Below are 20,117 nucleotides of genomic sequence, written 5' to 3' on the forward strand. Positions count from 1 at the left end.
ACAGCCACTGTTCCAATATAGTGACATCTCAAATACACCCTTGGCAAAGGCAAATTCAGTAAAATAGTATGTCTCACATGCAGTTCTTGCAGCAAGAGAACCTAAGCTTTCAGCTGTGACAGAGTGGAACAACAGCTTCCACATTCCCGCAACTACTGAAAGTCAAACTAAAATCTGCTGCTTCTATTCCAACTTTTAAAAAAAACCCAAGCCTCACAAGCGGTTTACTCTACTGATATTGGAACAGACTGGTCACCACCTCTGTCTCAACTGCTCTTCATATAAAAACAAAGGACAAAAGTCACCACAAAACTATAGTATTGTCAGAACAGAAACAAAAACTACGTGTTCAGAATTATTAAATCCAGTATTAACAGTACTTTCACCTCAGAGACAGAGTGAAGTGAGCATAAGATTTTCATATCTTTCTGTTAATAAGTATGTCCTCTCTCCCAAAAGGTAAATAGTTCAGCGTAAGTGACAAAAACTTGAGCAAGGGAAAAGTGCACAATGACAATTTAGAGATTTATCCAGCATAAAAATCTCAAACACTTCTAAACTGTTCAGATTTACCAAATCAAGTTGTTCCTCCAGTCTAAATCAATGAAAGTTTTATAAACAGTAGCCCTTCCTGTTAGTTTTTAAAAAAAAACACCAATTATCAATAAGCTAAATTGTACTGATCATACTACGTTCTTCACATTTAAGCCACAAAAGAATTCTCACATAACAAGATGTAGAGCTGGATGAACACAGGTCAAGCAGCAGCAGCAGAGTAGCAGGAAGGCTGACGTTTCGGGTCTAGACCCTTCTTCAGAAATGCAGTTCATCTGCAATTCACCTGCAGTTCCGAATATCTCTAAAACAATTTTAGCCCCACTGTAAAGCCTCTTCTAAGGATGCCTACCCTGAAGAAGTTACCTTCCTCCCTCCAGAAAAATCTCAGAGGATCTCTCTCCCACTGCAACTCTCTCATAATCTCTTTGGCCTTGAAACCATCTGCAGTTCCTACTATCTCTGAAAGAATTCTCACATTCTACTTTAAATTCTATTCAAATACAAATAAAATAATTGAGGTTTCATGAAAACTTTACAACCTATTTACATTGACAATATTCTGCCCTCCCTTAGATTGTAAACATTTCCACTAGAAATTTTGAAAAAGTATCCGATGTTCTTGGGTGCAAACTTTTCTAACAAAAAAATTCTTTAAGAAAGGTTACAGTTTATCAGCACTAGAAATAGAACATGATAGTCAACAGAGCTGATATTTCCTGATAACAAAATAAAAGACGTTACAAACTATGAAGAAAGCAGGTTCCCTGGTGTTCTGGCAGCATCAGTAGAAGGGGAAAGAGTTCATACTGAGACCAGCATGACTCTTCTTTGGAAGTTAACAGTCATGTCGGACTCAAAGATGAACTCTTTTTCTGTCTCCACAGATATTGCTGGGTGTGTTTTTATTTTAGTTGGGATTCAGAGCTCCGGTGCCACATTCTGGGTTCAATTCCCAGTTCGGGAAGTCACTTAAATCGTCCCTGAATAGCCTATTTCTGTATCGCATAAATCTTACACAAAAACTGCAAAAGAAAAAGCAGATAGGCAGCTGAAGCATTTCAAAGCATGATATTAATAACAGCAAATGAAGCATACCCTTAATACAGCTAGGACTTCAAGTAGAATAGACATTAACAAAGGCAAACAGGATTCTAGATGTGAACACAAAAGCAACACTTAAATGTTTTTATACAAAACCTGGGTCAGGTCCAGTTTTCCTGGCTGGCGTTCACCTTCCATGAGTTTCAACTCATCCAATGTCCATATTGCATTCCACAGCAAGCTTCCAGTCTCTAAAATGTGTCCAATTTAAATTCTCATCCTGAATGGTCTCTTCCCTTTTCCTATCTCCACAACGGAAAAATTCATCTTCTTCTAGTCTCTTGAACATTCCCCACTACTTTTCTTCCAGCCAATTAAGTCCTTTGGTCTGAAATCACTCCTAAATCCCGAAACATTCAGTGCATCCTTAAGAACCCAACTAAAATGCACACTGCTCAAGCTTCTACTAAGTGTTAATATGGACTTCAACTCAAGCTATTTTTAAATATCAAGTTGTAGATGCATCTAAGAGACTTTTTTCTATGCTAAATGAACTTTATGAAATACACATTTTGTTTGTCTGGGTTGGTTTAGGATGTGATCCTTTAAATCAAGCCATAAATTGTCTCAAGGAGGCTCTATTTACTGTCAATATTTTAATCTCAAAAAGGGTGAGGAAAATCAATTCTACCTTATCAACTGCTGGTGTTGGATTTACATAATTTCCCAACAAAACACAATGTGCCGATTAAAACCCGATCGCTTTAATATTTAGATTTTAAAAGACTAACCCAAAATGAGGATAAGGCAGACACTTTCACTCCCTCCTGGGGTTCGTGGGTTTTCTGAAATGCAAATAAAAAGTTTACAGTAGGAATGCTGTACTGTCAAAAATAGAGTGTTGCTTCAAGAATATTTTCCAAAAACAGTTGAGCATTGAATTGCTAAATAATGAAGAAAATATTCCAGCAGTTCAAATAACATCCTAGAAATGAAGAGTTTTGGAAAAAAACAGCACAATGCACATATGTGGACTGCACAGTCGTTATTCAGTCAGAGAATAATCATACTGGGCAATAAAATCAAACTCAAAACCAGGGAAAGATTTGTGACTTTCAAAGAAATAAAAATTTAGGAATATGTTAAAAAAGTATAAAAGATATAGTCAGTGTAATTATTGGAAATTAAATAAAAATTCAGTTCAAAACTTCACTTGAAATATTTTGGTTCTTATGGAAAATGTGGCAAACTTTTTCAGTCAATGTTGAGCAATTTGAAAGAGTGTAAGTAGCACAATGTGGATGATGGAGTCAAAAATACTTAATTTGTTGCTTAGATTAAAATGGGAAATCCAAGTGCCTAGTCCTAGAGGAAATATGGAAATGAAACACCTGTTAATATTTCAAAAAGGAATGCAGAAAAAAATGGGGACAGTTATCTGCTTAAGTGACTGCAGGACCTCAATGTCAATTTTAATGTATTCGAGGTTTATTTATTTGTGCACCACTGAGTGCAGCACAAAAATAAGGTACCAGTTGTAATCAGTGACATGGCCAATACTGTTATCCACTCAAATGTGGCTTTAGTTATTCAGTTCAGGCCCTTCCAATTCTTGAGATCAAAGTTGTCATATGCAGATAACAAGCAAACTAGAAATCCACTTTTTGCATGGCCCAGAATAACTCAAGCTCATGTATTAACCACAAACTGCCACATGCTGCTTGTTAGGGAAAATATGCTATGATCCTTCGGCTTCTATCTTACTCCAAAAAGGCAGAAAGGGCTATATTGTCAAATCACTGCAGCCACCATCCAAAATTACCAACAAGTAAAATAAAATGCAATACAGTTCAGTCAAAGCCTAATGTTCTGAAAACACATTTTGGAAACAGAGCACTGGAAAAACCAAAATCCACAAGAAAAGTCCTGATAAGGTTATATTTCCCTAGAATATCTCAGAATTCTTTTGTGCTCGGCAGGAAATTAAAATTTTAGCCACTTCAATAACTTAACCAAGAGTGGGAGAATGGCCAGGTTGGCATTTATTACCTATTTTTAAACATCAGACTTGGAATCCCTTCAGCCAAGCAAGCCCACAGCGACCCTCAGAGCATCCTCCCCAGACCCATCCCCCCTATAGCCCACCTCATCAACACATCCCTGAACACTATGGGCAATTTAACAGGCCAATCCACGTGGCCTGCGGGAGGAAACCAGAGCACCCGAAGGAAACCCACACAGACACGGGGAGAACGTGCAAACTCCACACAGACAGACAGTCGTCTGAGGGTGGAAATCGAACCCAGGCCTCTGGTGCTCTGAGGCAGCAGCGCTAATCATTGAGAGCCACCATGCCGGAGAAAACATCTTAAATATATACAGACACAAAATAGACTTTTTATTTGCACAATAACTTAGCGCTTCTGTACTTGAATCAGATTTTCTTCAAATAACTTTACCACGTTCAAAATCAACCTCTGCATGTTTGATCAACGAGCACAACACGTTAAACTTTCTTTCGAGATATGGTATTGCTTGATGCAACACCCCATGTAAATCTTCAGGTTCACTTAAATTTACTGCTGGACATTTTCTCCAGCTTGACTGCCTGCATATTGAACTGTACCAGGTACCACTGACTCATAACTCTTAAGCATGCTGTCCGACAATAGGTTACCAAACTTCAATGCACTCAAATTCCTCATATCACCCTTAAATCTGTTTACAACTTGAAGGATAAGATGAAGATTTGCAGATGCTGGAATCCAGGTAGACAACGGGAAGCTGGAAGGACACAGCAAACCAGGCAGCATCTGCAGGAAAGCAGCAATGTTTTGGACATAATCCTTCTTCAAGGCTGAAACTTCTTACTTGTCTAACTCAGACCTGTTCTCAGGAACACGACGACCAGTTTGATCACCTCTGTCTTTCACCAAGCTTTTGGTGCCCATCTGAATTACTCACTCATCTATTTACATACTTACACATGAAACAAAATTAGACAAATGCAAGTTGTTCTTATTAGGGGAAGCTCAGCAGGTCTGACAGGATGCATGGAGAGGAATCAGAGTTAACATTTCAGGTGAAGGAGGGGTCACTCCAGCTGAAACATTAACTCTGATATCTCGCCACTGATGCGGTCAGACCTGCTGAGCTTTTCCGGCAATTTTTATTCTTGTGTCTGATTTACAGCATCCAGTTTATTTGGTTCTTCTCTTCTATGGCTGCAGTCTCACCTGCCGAAACAATTTAGATAGCTACAGTAACTAGACTTAAAAAAAAACTAGATTGTCATTGCCACCAAAAATGTTAACCTATATGGCCCTCCTCAGCTTTGGTGTTTCAGCTCAGTTTTAAAACAACTACCAAGATGTAAGTGGTAAACCTCAAAACCACTCATCTTTTCAACTGTTACATTTGGGTACAGTTATTAACTAATCTTAAGCATAAAATTACATATTTTCAATACACTTACTTATAACTGACTGTAATTAATCTGAAGATCAGATATGCTCAAGGTCAACTCAAACGTTGCAGATACATGAAACAACTTGCATTCAATAGTTTTGGAAAACCTTTTGAAGAGTTTCACAGAAGAATGATCATATAGACCAAAGATAATATACAGAGCATCTAGTAGTTGCAAAAACATGAATTTTAAGAGTCTTAAAAGGAGAGATGGAGTTTCAGGAGGGTACTCTAGAATTTGCAGCTGCTTTCAATTGTAAGGTAAAGAAATTTAGGAGCCTGAAGCCACAGCTGGAGGAAGAGAGAAGAGAGTTGGAGGACTGGGAAAGGTTACATAGGTAAGGCAGAGGGGCCATGATAAGGCTGAGGCAAAGATGAGAATTTTAAGTGAGGCATAGGCAGACTGGAAGCCAATGTAGGTTAACAAACAAAAAAAAAACTGGTGTGAGAAAGAGAAAATGGAAGACAGAACATTGATAGTAGAGTTCTAAATTAGTACAAGTTTGATGGTAGTAAGTCAATGACATCGTCACTGGAATAGTCAAATCTGGAAACAGTTATTGTAACAATTTTATCAATTAACAGTCACCACACTACACAACTTGAGTTGATTATTCCAGCTTCATAGACTTTACATTTAAACTGTACAGTTTAGGAGTAAAGATTAGGTAAATGCAAAGACAGCCTGATTTACAAGCAAAGATTACACAGGTTGAGACGCTACTCACTGGAGTTCAGAGGAATGCGAGATGCCCTCATTTGAAACACAGAACTCTTTACAGGCTCAGTAAGGTTAATGTTTCTCCTCGTGGGAGAATCTAGGATCAGAGGGCATTATTGAATAAAAAGGGGCCCCAATTTAAGACTGAGGTAGGGAGAAATTTGTTCCCTCAGGAGGCTTGAACATCTTTGGAACTCCTTGTACACAGCACTGTGGTAGCAGAGTCCTCATGTATACCTAAGGCCAAAATAGACAGATTCTTGAAGAGTAGAGGAACTTAAGGGTTACGGCAAAAGGACAGGAAAGTGTGCTTGAGGAGTATGGAATCAGTTATCATCCTGTCAGATGCCAGAATAGGTTTGAGGGGCCGGTCAGCTTACTCCTGTTCCTATCTCTTACAGTCATGGTTATGGTCTTATCTTCAAGAGACAGCAAGTTCGTTTCAGATAAGGATCAATTTAAATACAAACAAAAAGAAACAATAAGTCAGTTCTGTGAAAAATAAGTGGAAAATGTTCATGTTTTAGTGTTAACAGAAAGCAACGTCCCACTATTTCTGCAGTCTTTGTGGAACAGGCAGAATTGCAGGAGTGATAACCATGTAACTTGGGTTTGGAGAGGTTATGAAATAGTGAACAATGGTAGTACCTTGAAGCATATGCATTGTTTACTATGCTAACTAGTTTAGAAAAATGTGTCAGAGATAGCAGGAACTGCAGATGCTGGAGAATCTGAGACAAGGTGCAGAGCTGGATGAACACAGCAGGCCAAGCAGCATTATAGGAGCAGGAAGGCTGACGTTTCTGAAGGGTCTAGGCCTGAAACGTCAGCCTTCCTGCTCCTCTGATGCTGCATGGCCTGCTGTGTTCGTCCAGCTCTGCACCTTATTTTAGAAAAATGTGTTTCAAGTTTCCATTTTCTAAAAGATACTGAATTGGAATTAACCAGAAAAAACAAGTTCTGATTGAAGATGTCTACATTTTTATATCTAAACATAAAACATAGCCAAGAAATAGCAAAGAAAGCCTACCATCAGTTTAACACTGATAGAAAGAGGAAGTGAGGAAAATTGTTGGTATACTGATTGATGAGACATTTTTTGAAAGAATAAAAAACTAAAAATTGAGAATGGGAAAGATACTCAGAGGCAGAATAACATTAAAAATTAAACAATTTCACAAAGATCCAATTTAGGATTTTGTCCTGAAAAGTGTATCCTAAAGATCAAAATGTAATTGAAGCTGAATTATTTCATTTCAGTGTGGTTAATTTACTGTGTAATCCATAATCAGGTAACCATCTTAATTACATAAGCTGAACTGCAGAACTTTCTTCCATCTGTTCTTATATAAACGTGAGCTCATTTCTTTACATAAACCTCATGGAATTTAAATCAAAGTTCGATTCTGATCAGTCAATTTCTCAACTGCTGGGTCAATAACACACTGCTTAAGAGATTAAAATATCAATTTAATAAAGGGAGGGAATAAATACGTGTTATGTTCAAATCCTTGAACCATTTGCTTTACAATAGAAACAGCACTACAAGCTCAATTTTTCAGGCAGACAGAGACTTCAACCTACACTTTCTGCCTAGTTTACCATCCCAGCACAACTTGATGCTGGGTTGGGTTGTAGAGTGGGAAGGGAGTAACAAGAGATTATGTTTGTTAGTGCTGAGAAAAAAAAATAGCAAAGTCAGAAACCTGGAGGTTACCCACGCATTGGAAGTGAATGACTTGATTTTATTTTGAAAGGAAAAGGAATTGGGAAAATTGGAATCAGTTAAATTGTTTAACTGTGTAAAGATTTCAGTTCCAACAATTAAAAGTAGGCCATATTGCATTTATTCAAATGGGTTTTCATGATTTGGTTACAATAACTCCTCATAAGAGATTTCATTAAATTCAAAAGATCTTGTCAATTGGGCAACTAGCCTTCAATGCAAATTTTTAAAAACACTGCATTTGCAAGTAACTGGGTTCACACATAGTGGATAGACATCACATTTCTTACTCCATAAGTGCCCAAGCAAAGCCAAATACAGTATATAATACAATAAAGCTACGAGCTAGAGTAGATCTATTTAATTGGTTACCGCTACAAAGGATTTGCCAGGAAGTGTTTAACTCTAATTGCCCAAGTACCATTTTGCTCCCAAGCCAGAAGTAGGTGAACAGTACTACAATGGTGTAGAATAAAAATGAGACGGTTAAAGCTATATACCAGGCTTCCAAAATAGATCGTTAAAGACTAATTTCAGCCTCAAACCTTTCCAGCACTTACTAATTTTATTCACAATTGTGAAATACATATGCAAATCATGCCTGAAAAACCTTGACAAGAAAACTTGTCCCACCTATGGGATACAAGAGCGTGGGCACCAAACCTACACACACAGGGTTTTTAAAAAATGACAAGTATTTGATGTTTTTATTCTGTTTACTTCTGGAGCTTCCTCTTACTTTGCAACAGGTCCAGATTTCCATACACATTAGATGAGATGATTCTGGTCTTCACATAGCACTGGCCCTCGATTCAAGCACCAACTACAGTTCGACCTCCCAGGTGTTTACAAGTGATACGGACAGGCAGCTCAACTTCCTTCTTGCCTCAAAGAAATCTACAGGAAATGAGTACGGACTAACTTAAGCAGCGCAGTTCAACGAGGGCACTACTATGGTGCTAAGTCAAGCATCTTTATAGTAACAGTCAGCAAGCCACCAATCTTTGCATCAACAGCTTTCTATTTTAAAAACGTACAAACCACCGAAATACAATGTTGAGGTAAGCCAGTCTACAATGGCAAGTGTCTCTCCCCCAACCCAACAAACCGTTCAAATCACACAGCGGACACACGAGCACATTACCATTTGATCTCAAATCTTTCAACTACCCAACGCTGAAGTCGCAACATTTGAATTCTGCAACAAAAACAAAACGACCAGCTGTCAGCAGCAATCAATTTCCAGCAATTTATACGTGTTTCCTGCTTTTGGAAACTTGATAGTCTCCAACTAACACATTCAAATGCGGATATGACCCACGGACAAGATGCCCACTCCCAAAATCACTTTTATAGTGTATATTCAAGGAAGAAGATTCCATCTATGTACAAAAAGTCTAAGAATTAAGACTTTTACCATTTCTCTAATTTCGCAGAAAATGAAATGACTGATCAAAAGATCATTCCAAACCAAGAGAGAATTTAAGGGGTTAACTTCAATCCACAAATTTTAGGATAAACCAGAAACACTTAAGCGCCACAAACATACATAACAGTATCTGTAGCGTTATAAACAACGCGTCTTTTTAAATTTTCCTGGGTATAGTGGAGCAGTCACCAACTCCTGTCTTTTTAATCAGGAGTTACTACAGCAAAACATCCATCATAGATCAAATACTCCAATGCTATTTGTATCAGCACAAACTGTATTGGGTGTATGATGCAAATACATTATCTTCACCATACCATTCATCACACATGCAATCAAGCAATTTCACGCCATCTCCGGCTGCACGGAGTCTGGAGATGCACGTGTAGAATTCCTGATTTAATTCTCAAAAACTAAATTAAAATTCATCTGTTTAACTTCCAAATGCATCCTTCAAAATATTTTAGTAGGATCTTTCATTTATTTAAACAGTTTAATAAATTGCGTTTAATGTACCTACGATGACAAATATGCACGAATAAGTATCATACAGGAAAAGTCACGTGCAACATTCATTAATAACATCAGTATAGTTCAAATTGCTGCACAGAAATGAGCCGACACTATTTTTGTTCACCAAATATGGAGGTATTATATATGGCACCATTACTAATCATCCTGGAACAAAAAAAATTCCAGATCCAGAATAAGATCTGAAATATAATGTGAAAACATTACTTCTCATTATTTACAACTCCCTTGTTACCACTCAATTCAAATAAGCAGAACTCAAAAAAGTGTTAAACACAATTAATGTGTGCTGACCGTCGGGTCTCTGGGAATGGATCCATAAATTGTAACTTGGTATAACGGGGCACTAATATTAATTTGCTTTCCATTCAGGTTTCGTTAGTATAAATTGAGTAGTTGTGAAATGCTGTTATGAAGTTTTCCGAATGTCTTTGTACAACGTTTTACATTAATATTTCCATAACTGTGCAATTTTATCCAATACATCACACTATGTGGTGTTGGAAGCAAAGATCATTGCAAGACCTGCGTGTATCCATCTCCTGAATGAACTTTTCACACATGGGATTAAATAGTGCGCTCTCTTTATTTGCATATACATTCATACAACACGTAAAAAGAGCTGTTTATGAGCTAAACAGCCCGAGCTTAAGCAACAAATTCTGTAACTTGGTAGAAAATTTAGGGCATTTCACTCTTACGCAAGTAGGTTTCAGTGGCGGTCACGACCCATCAATTTTCAGATTAATATTCCTCCAATTATTAGTTGGACCATAATTATTCGCGCAGAAAAATGTCATGTAACAGTTCGGAATATTTCAAACCAGATTCATCCTTCAAATTTGGAGAGCTTTGTTCCACAAGTAAATTCGTTCAATTTTCAGTTACGATCCTTGCACTTCGCGTTTTTTTAAAAAAGGCACAACAAGCTTAATGATTTCAAACTATTAAGTATCGAGTCATTTCAACAACGACATTAATAAGATAACGAAATATGGATGCCAAGAAAAATGCGTACAGAAATGCTTTGATTGACAACGTAATTACAACTACGTTAAATATATGGATTTTAAAAACGTTTCTCGGTGACAACTAGATAGCTAGTGTACAGAACTGCAGCGTAGAAAAGTTGGGATAACATTTTTGAAGATTTGTTTCAAAACATGTTCTACATTTACGGTTATGCTGCCACGCCCTTAGTCTACAGGATAAAACATTGCTAAAACTTGTTTTGTGCGCTTGCCTTACCATAAAGTAACAAACTGACAAGAGTGATTCGACTGCACAGAATTCTGCAGTGGAATCCAAAAATAAAGCTAAGTTCTTTCAACACAAAAAGTATTGTTCGTATCTCAACACCGACATTCATTTCTAAGATAAATTTACAATCATCTGCAAAACGTTGATGTGCAATTATATTTTTTCAATAGAAAATCAGATTTAAAATGTCCGAATTTTAAAATTTATCCCATCTAAAACACTCTGATCAAGGAAGTTTCAGTAGGAAACTAGAGAAGAAATCAGAAGTAGAGATTAGGTCTGAGAATGGAGGGGGACGAAAAAGACGAATTTCTGTCGAAAAGGATCATTATTAACTTTCGGGGGCTTGTTTAAAACGGTTATCGGCGAAGAGGAGGGGGTGTTCGTTGGGAGACGATAGAAGGTGGGGGGGGGGGGTGGGAGAAGAGGCACACATGTCCACATACACACACACACGCGCGCAAGGGGAAGAAGAGGAGAGAGAGGGCAAAAAAAAAATCATTAAAAAATATTCAGTGAAAAATCCTCTCACTCACCTCCTCCCTCCGCTTGAAAATGGCGCCGAAACCGCCAGCCAACCGTTAGAGCCGCGCCAGGCACCATGGGAGGAGAGGGGTGGGGGGAGAAGCAACAGCAGCCGCCACAACAACAACTCACTACACAACCTATTAATTAATTAATTCCCCCACTACACCACCCCCAAACTTAAAAAAAAACCTTCTCCGGATCGCGGGTTGATCATTTCCCGCCGTCCGTTTATTGTTTGCAATATTTTTCTTTCTTCGATTTATATATCCTCCCCCCACCCCCCCGCCCAAAAGCAAAATTTAATTCGAATACTTGGTCAACCTGGAAAATGGCGCCGAGTAAAAAAAACGGACAACCGACGGCCATTCGGCGCGCGCGCACGCACGGCGGCGGTTGATAAGAATTGGAGCCTCCCCCTCCTAAAGGCCGTTTAAAAGAAAAACATTATCTTCTGGTAAAGGTGTTCACCCATCTTCAAAAGTTGATCTTGTTTTTGAAAAGGAAGGTTTAAACATCATTTTTATTTCATTAACTTTTAAGTATTTTACCTATTTGTTCATTATGCTCAAACAGGATGATATTTACAAGGAAACCTTATTTTCTGTCATTAACTTTTAAATCAGATGAAAAACTTAATATGCCAAAACTTCTAAATGATGGTGATGTACAAAAAAGTCAACCTTTCCTTTCACTAGCTTTATTAAACATTTTTCTAAACGTTTGAGCTAAAGATATTGTACAAGTCAACAGCCTTTTTTAACCATTTAATTACATGAAACCTTCATGCCAATTGTGATTCTTTCGTTGATGTTAAATTGATTGAATAATGACCCTTCAGTCCAACCACTCCATCCGGACTATAATCCCAAACTAGTCCTACTTGGCTCGTATCCCTCCAAACCTTTCCTATTCATGAACTTCTCCGAATATATTTTAAACATTGTAACTGTGTCTGCATCTGCCACCTTCACTGGTAGCTCATTCCACACACGAACCACCCTTATTAGATATTTCCCTCTTTACAACATGTTCAATATGAACAAATTTAGAAGTCAATGGATTTTAAAAGCATTTTTTAAAAATTCCATTTCTGCAGCATCTTTCATGACCACCAAAAGTGTTTTACACCCAACAAAGTACATGTAAAATACTGTAGGTCTCTGGAGATATGCAATTGTAGATATTTCTAAATACATCTTTCAGAGACAATATTACACACCTCTGGAACCGAGGTTTCTTGTCTCAAAGGTGGGACACTGCCACTACGTTAAAGAGCCCGAAGAAATACAGTATAACCTTAGCATACATGGTGGCTTGCCATGACCTCGATTTTCACTGTGGCCCTTAAGAATCTATCATTTAGAACATGGTGCAGGAGGGGGACAATTGATATGGTTTGGATTTTCAGAGCTATAAGACAGCCAGCAAAAGAGTTTTTATTTTAAATCTGCAATTGTGAATTACTGAATAATCGAAACGGCTGTGCATTTCCACTCTCTGCTGCAGTGAAAGGAGTCATGAGTCAGAACTTGATATCTTTCCATACTATGGCAAAACTATTAAAATTGCTGCAGGTAAAAAGTCAGAGCTAGTAAGGTAGCACCTGCTATTGTGCTAGAAAAGAGTGCTAAGGGTTGGAAGAGAATCTTTGAACCCCACGTTAATATTGCACATGAACATTGTGGGATCAACATCAGAGCTTGGACGGAAAGACACTAATTGATCAACATTTGACCACATCAGTACCTCTAGATGAATCCTGAGCATTTGGACATCAGAAAGATATCATTAGAAATAGCACAGTTTCAGGCAAATGAATTCTGCTGTAAGAGCACATCTGCTGAGAGACACTAAATTTACTCTCAAGCAAGCTATGGATGTTCAGAAGCTCTGATATTGTCAATCATCAACTCGATTGTATTAATGCAAGCACAGGTATGGCTTGGTGACGCAATGATAAACAGTCCAGGCCACATAAGAACAACAGATTGGGAACAAGGAAGAAATGTCTGCATAAATACCAACTAAAAGATCAAGGCCAGAAGACATATTGTGAATATTGAATAGAAAATTACATAAAAAGGAAGCATATCCAATAGGCTCCAACTACAAGATACTGAATAATTTTGTATGCAAATATTTACGTAAAAACAAAGGAAGCCTACCATGATGGCTTCTGGAGAGATGTCAACTGCCAACAGTGACAAATATTTTTACACCGTACAACAGATTGATATTGTCAGGTCTAAAGGTTATTTATGGTTTGAAACTGCAGAAGTTAATGTAAAGTATCCGATAGACACTAGTATTATGTGCACATTATGAGCTTCTCAGATGTGTTAAATGGCTGAAGATGATAATCTAATAATGAAGGCCCTCAAAGTAAGATTGATGCTATATGATGGAACAATACTCAAGCCAAAAGGACATATAAAGTAGAAACACTAAAGCAGTGGCAAGGATAAAGATCTGCAGTTCCATATAGCAGACTTCACGCAAAATCTGTTAAACACAACTGAAATAAATCTATTGCTTAGACTCATAATCCAATATGTTCCAGAAAAGATTTATTTACAATGGCTAATATGTCATTGACTGTTGAACAAATCCTAAAAGACTACCTGGATATTTTTGGACGTTTTTGATGTTTCCCTGATGGGTATCATCCTAATGTAGATGAAAATGACAGACCAACTGCAGGAGTTGGGACATCATGTTGTGGTCATACAGGGGCTGGTGAAGGCTCTTCTGGAGTAATGTACACAATTCTGGTCACTCTGTTATAAGACAGATTTATTCATCTGGAGAGAATTCAGGAAAAAAGTTACCAGGATGTTGCCAGGAATGGAAGTTTTGAGATATAAAAATAGACTGGAAAGGCTCAAACCTTTTCCACTGGAGCATAGGACATTTGAGGGGTGATCTTAATGAGGTTTATGAAACCATGAGGGGCACAGATAAGGTGTATGGCAAGGGTCTTTCCCCTGCGATGGGGGCGTTCAAAACTAGGGGGCATGTTTTTAAAGATGAGACGAGAAAGATTTAAAAAGGACTTGAGGGGCAACCCTTGGAGTGGTTCGTGTGTGGAGCGAACTGCCACAGAAAGTGATGGATGCAGATACAGTTACATTTAAAAGACATTGGATAAGTTCATGAAATAGGAAATGTTTGAAGGGATATGGGCGAAGTGCAAGCAGGTGGGACTAGTTTAGTTTAGGAACTTGGTCAATGTGGAGTGGTTGGCCCGAAGGTTTTGTTTCCATGCTGTATGACTCTACGACCCTATGACGATGACTTTTATTTTGTTGAGGAGAGCTCCACCTGCCCTTTAATCCAGCTTGAAAGTCAAGACAGCAGACCTAGGAAAGGAAATAATCCAAAAACAGACAACTAACTATGGACTGAATTTGCAGCATGGTAGCAGTAAATAATAAAAAAAACTAAGTATGCATAGATTCAAAGAATCTCAATAAAGGTTTATAGACATCTGACTACCAATGATAACCACTGAAGAAATTTTGTTGCAACTTGCCAAGGCAAAAATATATACCATCCTCAATGTAAGGATGGTTAATACCAAGTGATATTTGATGAAAGCAGCAGTTTTCTAACTACATTCTAGAGATTTACATGATCGAGCGTGCCATTTTGTGTCTTCACTAATTCAGGAGGGTTTCAGTGCAAACAGCACAAGAATAGTCAATCTGCAATCCTCTTGGAGTGGAAACATTCACCATGGGAGTGAAATTTCCTGTAAATTCTCTCGGAGTGAGCAAAAATCAGATGAACAACCAATGAAACCTGCACACACACGTTACGAGACTTTCACGATTAAGACTATATATGCAGTGCATGTGCAGAGACTGACAGAAATAGAACTGCCTAGAGTTAAGAGTTCTGTCAATTAATTATAATTTCCTTTGTATCATGTGCATTGGATAACTTATTTGATTTGATTTATTACTCTCGTGTACAGAGGTAAAGAAAAGTGTTGTCTCATGTGCTTTAGAGGCAGACTGTACTATACAAGTACATCAGGGTGACAGAACAGAGTACAGGACGCAATGTTACAGCTGCCAAGAGGGTGCAGAGAGAGATCAACATTAACATTGAAGAGGTCTATATAAAAGTCTGATAATGCTGGGGAAGAGGCTGTTCTTTGAATACACGTGTGGACAGATTAAACTTCTATATCTTCTGACTGACAGAAAGGGGTAGAAGAGAGTACAAGTGAGATGCAAAGGGTCTTTGATAATGTTAGTTGCTTTCCCACTGCAGCAAGAAGTACAGATGAAGTCAGTGGATGGGAGGCTGGTTTGCATGATGCACCGGGCTGTGTTCTAATTTCATATGGTCTTGGAAAGAGCAGTTGCCATACCATATTGTGATGCATCCAAATAGGATGCTTTCTCCGGTGCATCTATAAAGATTGGTAAGAGTCCTTGTGGACATGCTGAATTTCCCTAGCCTCCTAAGGAAGTAGAGGCATTGTTGTGCTTTCTTGACCATAACGTCAACATGGGTGGACCAGGACAGACAGTTAGTAATAGTCTTGCCCAGGAATTTGATGCTCTCAGCACTACTGATGCAGACAGGGACGTGCTCTTCACTTCGCTTACTGAAGTCAATGACCAGCTCCTTCATTTTGATGATGTTGATGGAGAGGCTGTCGTCTTCACACCATGCCACTAAGCACTCTCTTTCCTGTACTTTCCTCAAGAAGGGTCCCGATCCAAAACGTCAACTTTCCCACTCCTCCGATGCTGCCTGGCCTGCTGCGTTCCGCCAGCTTCGCACTGTGTTATAACTAAAAAAGTCAACTGCTTTTTACTTGATTGGCTTTCAATTATATATAGTTTTACACTGTTTTCCTCCTTTTTGGTTAGTCACAAATCTGCCTGTTTAAATATTTAAATTTTCCTCAAGTACTTAATTTGTCCACAAGCTTGAAACATAATTAACAGTTTATGCTTATTGCTTCTCGATGGCCCATGTTAAAATACATTTGTGGGGAGGGGAGCAAGAGATTTAAAATTCTTGGGTTTTTTTTGCTACACGGAAATTGCAGCTGCTAACAAAAAAAAATTGGTATTTAAATTTAAACAAATTAATATGCTCAAGTATTAATACAGTGATCAAATAAAACCCGGTGCAGGTGCTGTCAGGGTCAAAATAAGCAAGTCGAGAAACTTGGGAGGAAAAGGGGAACAAACTTTTTTTTTGTCTCAAGTGAAAGTAACCAGCAATAATCTATGCAATCACTCAGAAGAACAAATATACCATCTTTATTCAAAAGTCATACTGATTGGTGTAAAAATGTCATGGGAGAAGGTCAACATTGATTTCTCAACTTCCATTGGTTCAGTTACTTTTGTACACAGGATCAGTGAAACCTAAGAAATGACACGAAACAACTAGTTGAGCTATATCACAAATCCTAACTGTTTAGCTCGGATGATTTAAAATGGCAAAAATGTTCTTGGCCATTTGCTCAAAAGGGTTCCTAGACTACACATGAAATTATTCCACAGACGGTGGCATCCTGCCACTGTCACCCATTATTTACAAATGGGAAGTCCTTGACACTGATACACCTCCATCAGAGCCAGCTGTCAAGAGTGAACAGAATGTCTGACACTCCTGTTCTTATCTGTCAGCCAGGGCTCCCTGACTGAGGTAGATTAACAGCCCAATCATGGAACTCATTCTGAGAGGTTCACTTGGTTGACATTATTATTATTAATACATCCCTCCCCTTTTTAGTCTGAGTTTGTGGCTCCTCCTGAACACTTTAGCAACAGCTCAGATTCCTCCAACTCTGCCCCTGAAATGGGCTGCATTTAATGCATAGTAGCTCGTCTTTTGTGCCCAGAACATCTTGGAAGAGATTCATTCACCTCTTCAGGCGACTAACACATCAGGGTGACAATATCCAATTGTCCATCTCATATTCCAGGATATCATCAACACTTGATGGAGAGACAGAGAACACACAGGTTCTGGAACAGTCAGAAAGGCAGTCAAGAAGCTGGTCACGTTTTGCTCCCACAACATATGTGAGCTTGCAATTTCACACAGTCCACGTGCTTGTTCAGGAGCGTCACACCTATCTTAACTTAATACATCCCTGGACCCGACCCTATGTCGACCAGACCTCTTACCCATGCAGAGCCATTCCCATGGTTCCTACACCAAACTTCATCCCCTGAAGTAAATTAGCACAGTCTTGTGTCTGGCACTGACCCTCCTGATGCCATGTCATTACCACCACCAACCCACCGCAACCGAGGTAGGAATATCAGATTTAACCTCGTACAGACTCTTCTCCCCATTAGCAATCCTCCTTGGAGTTATCCCTGTACTTGCATGAGGGGTGGTCTGATAAACAAAGAGGAACCAGGATAGTGTGGTATCTAGTGAAGCTGTAGGGTGTTTCTTTAAGCTTGCCTTCAAAGGTCAGACTGCTGTTTCTGCCACATCATTAGATGATGGATTTTATGGAGCTGTCCTTATGGTGAATACCACTAAACTTAAGGAATTACTCAAATTTCTTGCTACTAAACAGTAGCCCAATATGTGTGACCAACACTTCCAGGAGTCCATGTATTGCAAAAGATGCATGAAGTTTTTCAATCATTGTCGCTATGTTTAACAAATGAATTCTGTGTACATCCAGCCACTTTGAGTGGACAACCACAAATGACTAAGAACATTGAACCCAAGAAAGGGCCTGCATAGTCAACGAGTAACCCAGTCCAGGCAATTCAACCCTTTTTGCCTGTTCCACCATTCAATATGATCATGGCCGACCTCATCTCAGCTTCAAATCTACTTTCCTGCCCCTCTTTCCATAACCCTTCAACCCATTATTAATTAAATATCTGTTTATCTCCTTAAATTTATATAATCTCTCAGCATCCACTGGGGTGGTGAATTCCACAAATGCACAGCCCTTAGAGAAGTAATTTCTCTTCATCGGTTTTGAAGTCTGCTATCTCTTATCCTAATACTCATTCTAAATTGTTCCACAAGAGAAAACATCCTCTGTATGGTCTTCTTTGTCAGCCTCCTGTACTATCATGAATACCATCAATTAAATCTCTCATTCTTCTAAACTCTGCGAAGATAGGCCCAACCTGTTCAATCTCTCTTCATATGACAAACCTCTCATCCCTGGAATTAGTGAATCTCCTCTGAACTGTTTCCAATGCAACTATATCTTTCCTCAATAAAGGGGATTAAAACTATACACATTTCTCCAGGTATGATCTCACTAATGCCTTGATATTTCTATTTCTTTAAAATGCCAATATTCCATTTGCCTTCTTCATTACCTGCTGTAACTCCATTATAACTGTGACTCATGCACAAGGACACCCAGATTCCTCTGTAATGAAGCACTCTGAAGTTTCTCTCCATTGAGAATATGTTACTTTCCTACTTCTTCAACCAAAATGGATAACTCCACATTTAACATGCATTAAACTCCATCTGCCAAATTTTGGCCCATTCACCTAACCTATATCCAATTACAAATTCCTTCTTTCTTTAAGTTACTTTTCCACCTAATTTAGTGTTATCTGCAAATTTGGGTACACAGTACCCTCTATCCCTGAATCCAAGTAATCGATATAGATCGTAATTGGTTGGGGCCCCAAGGACTGAATCCAGTAGCACCCCACTAGTTACATCATGCTAACTACAAAAAGACCCATTTATCCTGACTCTCTGCTTTATGCTGGTTAATCAATCCTGTATCCAAGTTAATAAATTACCCCTAACCCATGTGATCTTAGCTTGCGCATTAACTGTTTATGCGGTGACTTATCAAATGCCTTCCAGAAATCCAGACATACTACATCTACAGGATCCCATCATCCACTTTGCTTATACATTGTTGATCAACTCTAGCAAATTAGTCAAGTTACCCTTATAAAACTATGCTGTTGGCATCACCCTGCATCACAAACTTGCCATCCTTATTTGAATAAGGTGTTATATTAGCATTCTTCTAATTCATTGGAATCTTTCCCACATCAAGGAAATTTTGAAATACTGTAACTAATGGATCCACTGCCAATTCCTTCAAGGCTTAGTAAAGAAAACCACCAGGCCCTGAAGACTTGTGTGCCTTTAATCCCAGTAGTCTGCTCAGTACTTTTTCCCTCCATAGTGATAGTACTTACCCTATATTCCTCCCTTTCTAGACTGAGTGTCCGCCACCATTAGAACTGAAACTAAATATCTATTTAATGTCTCCACAATTTGAGTTCCCCACTATTAACTCCCCAGTCTCGTCCTCCAAAGGACCAATATTCACTTTGGCTACATTGTTCCCTTTTATATACTTAGAGCCTTTTATATTTTACAATTTAATTTTATTACTTTTAGTAACCTTTTGTTGATTTTTAAAAGACTTTCAATCTTCCAAACTGCCACAGACTTTTGCAGTCAGTTATATCTTAGTTTTTATCTTTATGTTATGTTATCTTCATCCTTATGTTCTTTGCTTAGCCATGGATTTTTTTTTCCACCCCCTTCCCCTATGGAATATATTCTGGTTGGGATTGAAAATCTCCTTAAACATCTGCCACTGTTCGTCACCCATCGCACCTTTTAGTCTTCCTGTCCAGTCCACTAGGGCCAAATCTATCCAAATGCCTATGTAATTACCTTTGTTTAATTCCAGAGTACTGGTGCGGGACTCCAGTTTTTCATCCTTAAACTGAATTTGAAATTTTAGCATGTTATGATCACTCTTCCCTAGAGGATCCTTACAATGAGATTAATTAATCCCAAATCATTACACAATACCAAATCCAGAATAGACTGCTCCTGGTATTTGTCCAAATAAC

At 38.5% G+C, this 20,117-nt stretch overlaps 1 long non-coding RNA gene across 1 annotated transcript in view; it reads right to left on the reverse strand.

Annotated features, from left to right (window-relative positions):
• LOC125448774 (uncharacterized) overlaps positions 1 to 2,446 on the reverse strand; it is a 54,858-nt gene extending 52,412 nt beyond the window's left edge. Inside the window, exon 1 of the long non-coding RNA XR_007246776.1 lies at positions 2,391 to 2,446. This is a non-coding gene — a long non-coding RNA (uncharacterized LOC125448774). The remainder of the gene's footprint in view (positions 1 to 2,390) is intronic.
• Positions 2,447 to 20,117: the final 17,671 nt, after the last annotated feature.

The sequence above is a fragment of the Stegostoma tigrinum genome, chromosome 45 (assembly GCF_030684315.1).
Source record: "Stegostoma tigrinum isolate sSteTig4 chromosome 45, sSteTig4.hap1, whole genome shotgun sequence".
NCBI classification, from domain to species: domain Eukaryota; kingdom Metazoa; phylum Chordata; class Chondrichthyes; order Orectolobiformes; family Stegostomatidae; genus Stegostoma; species Stegostoma tigrinum.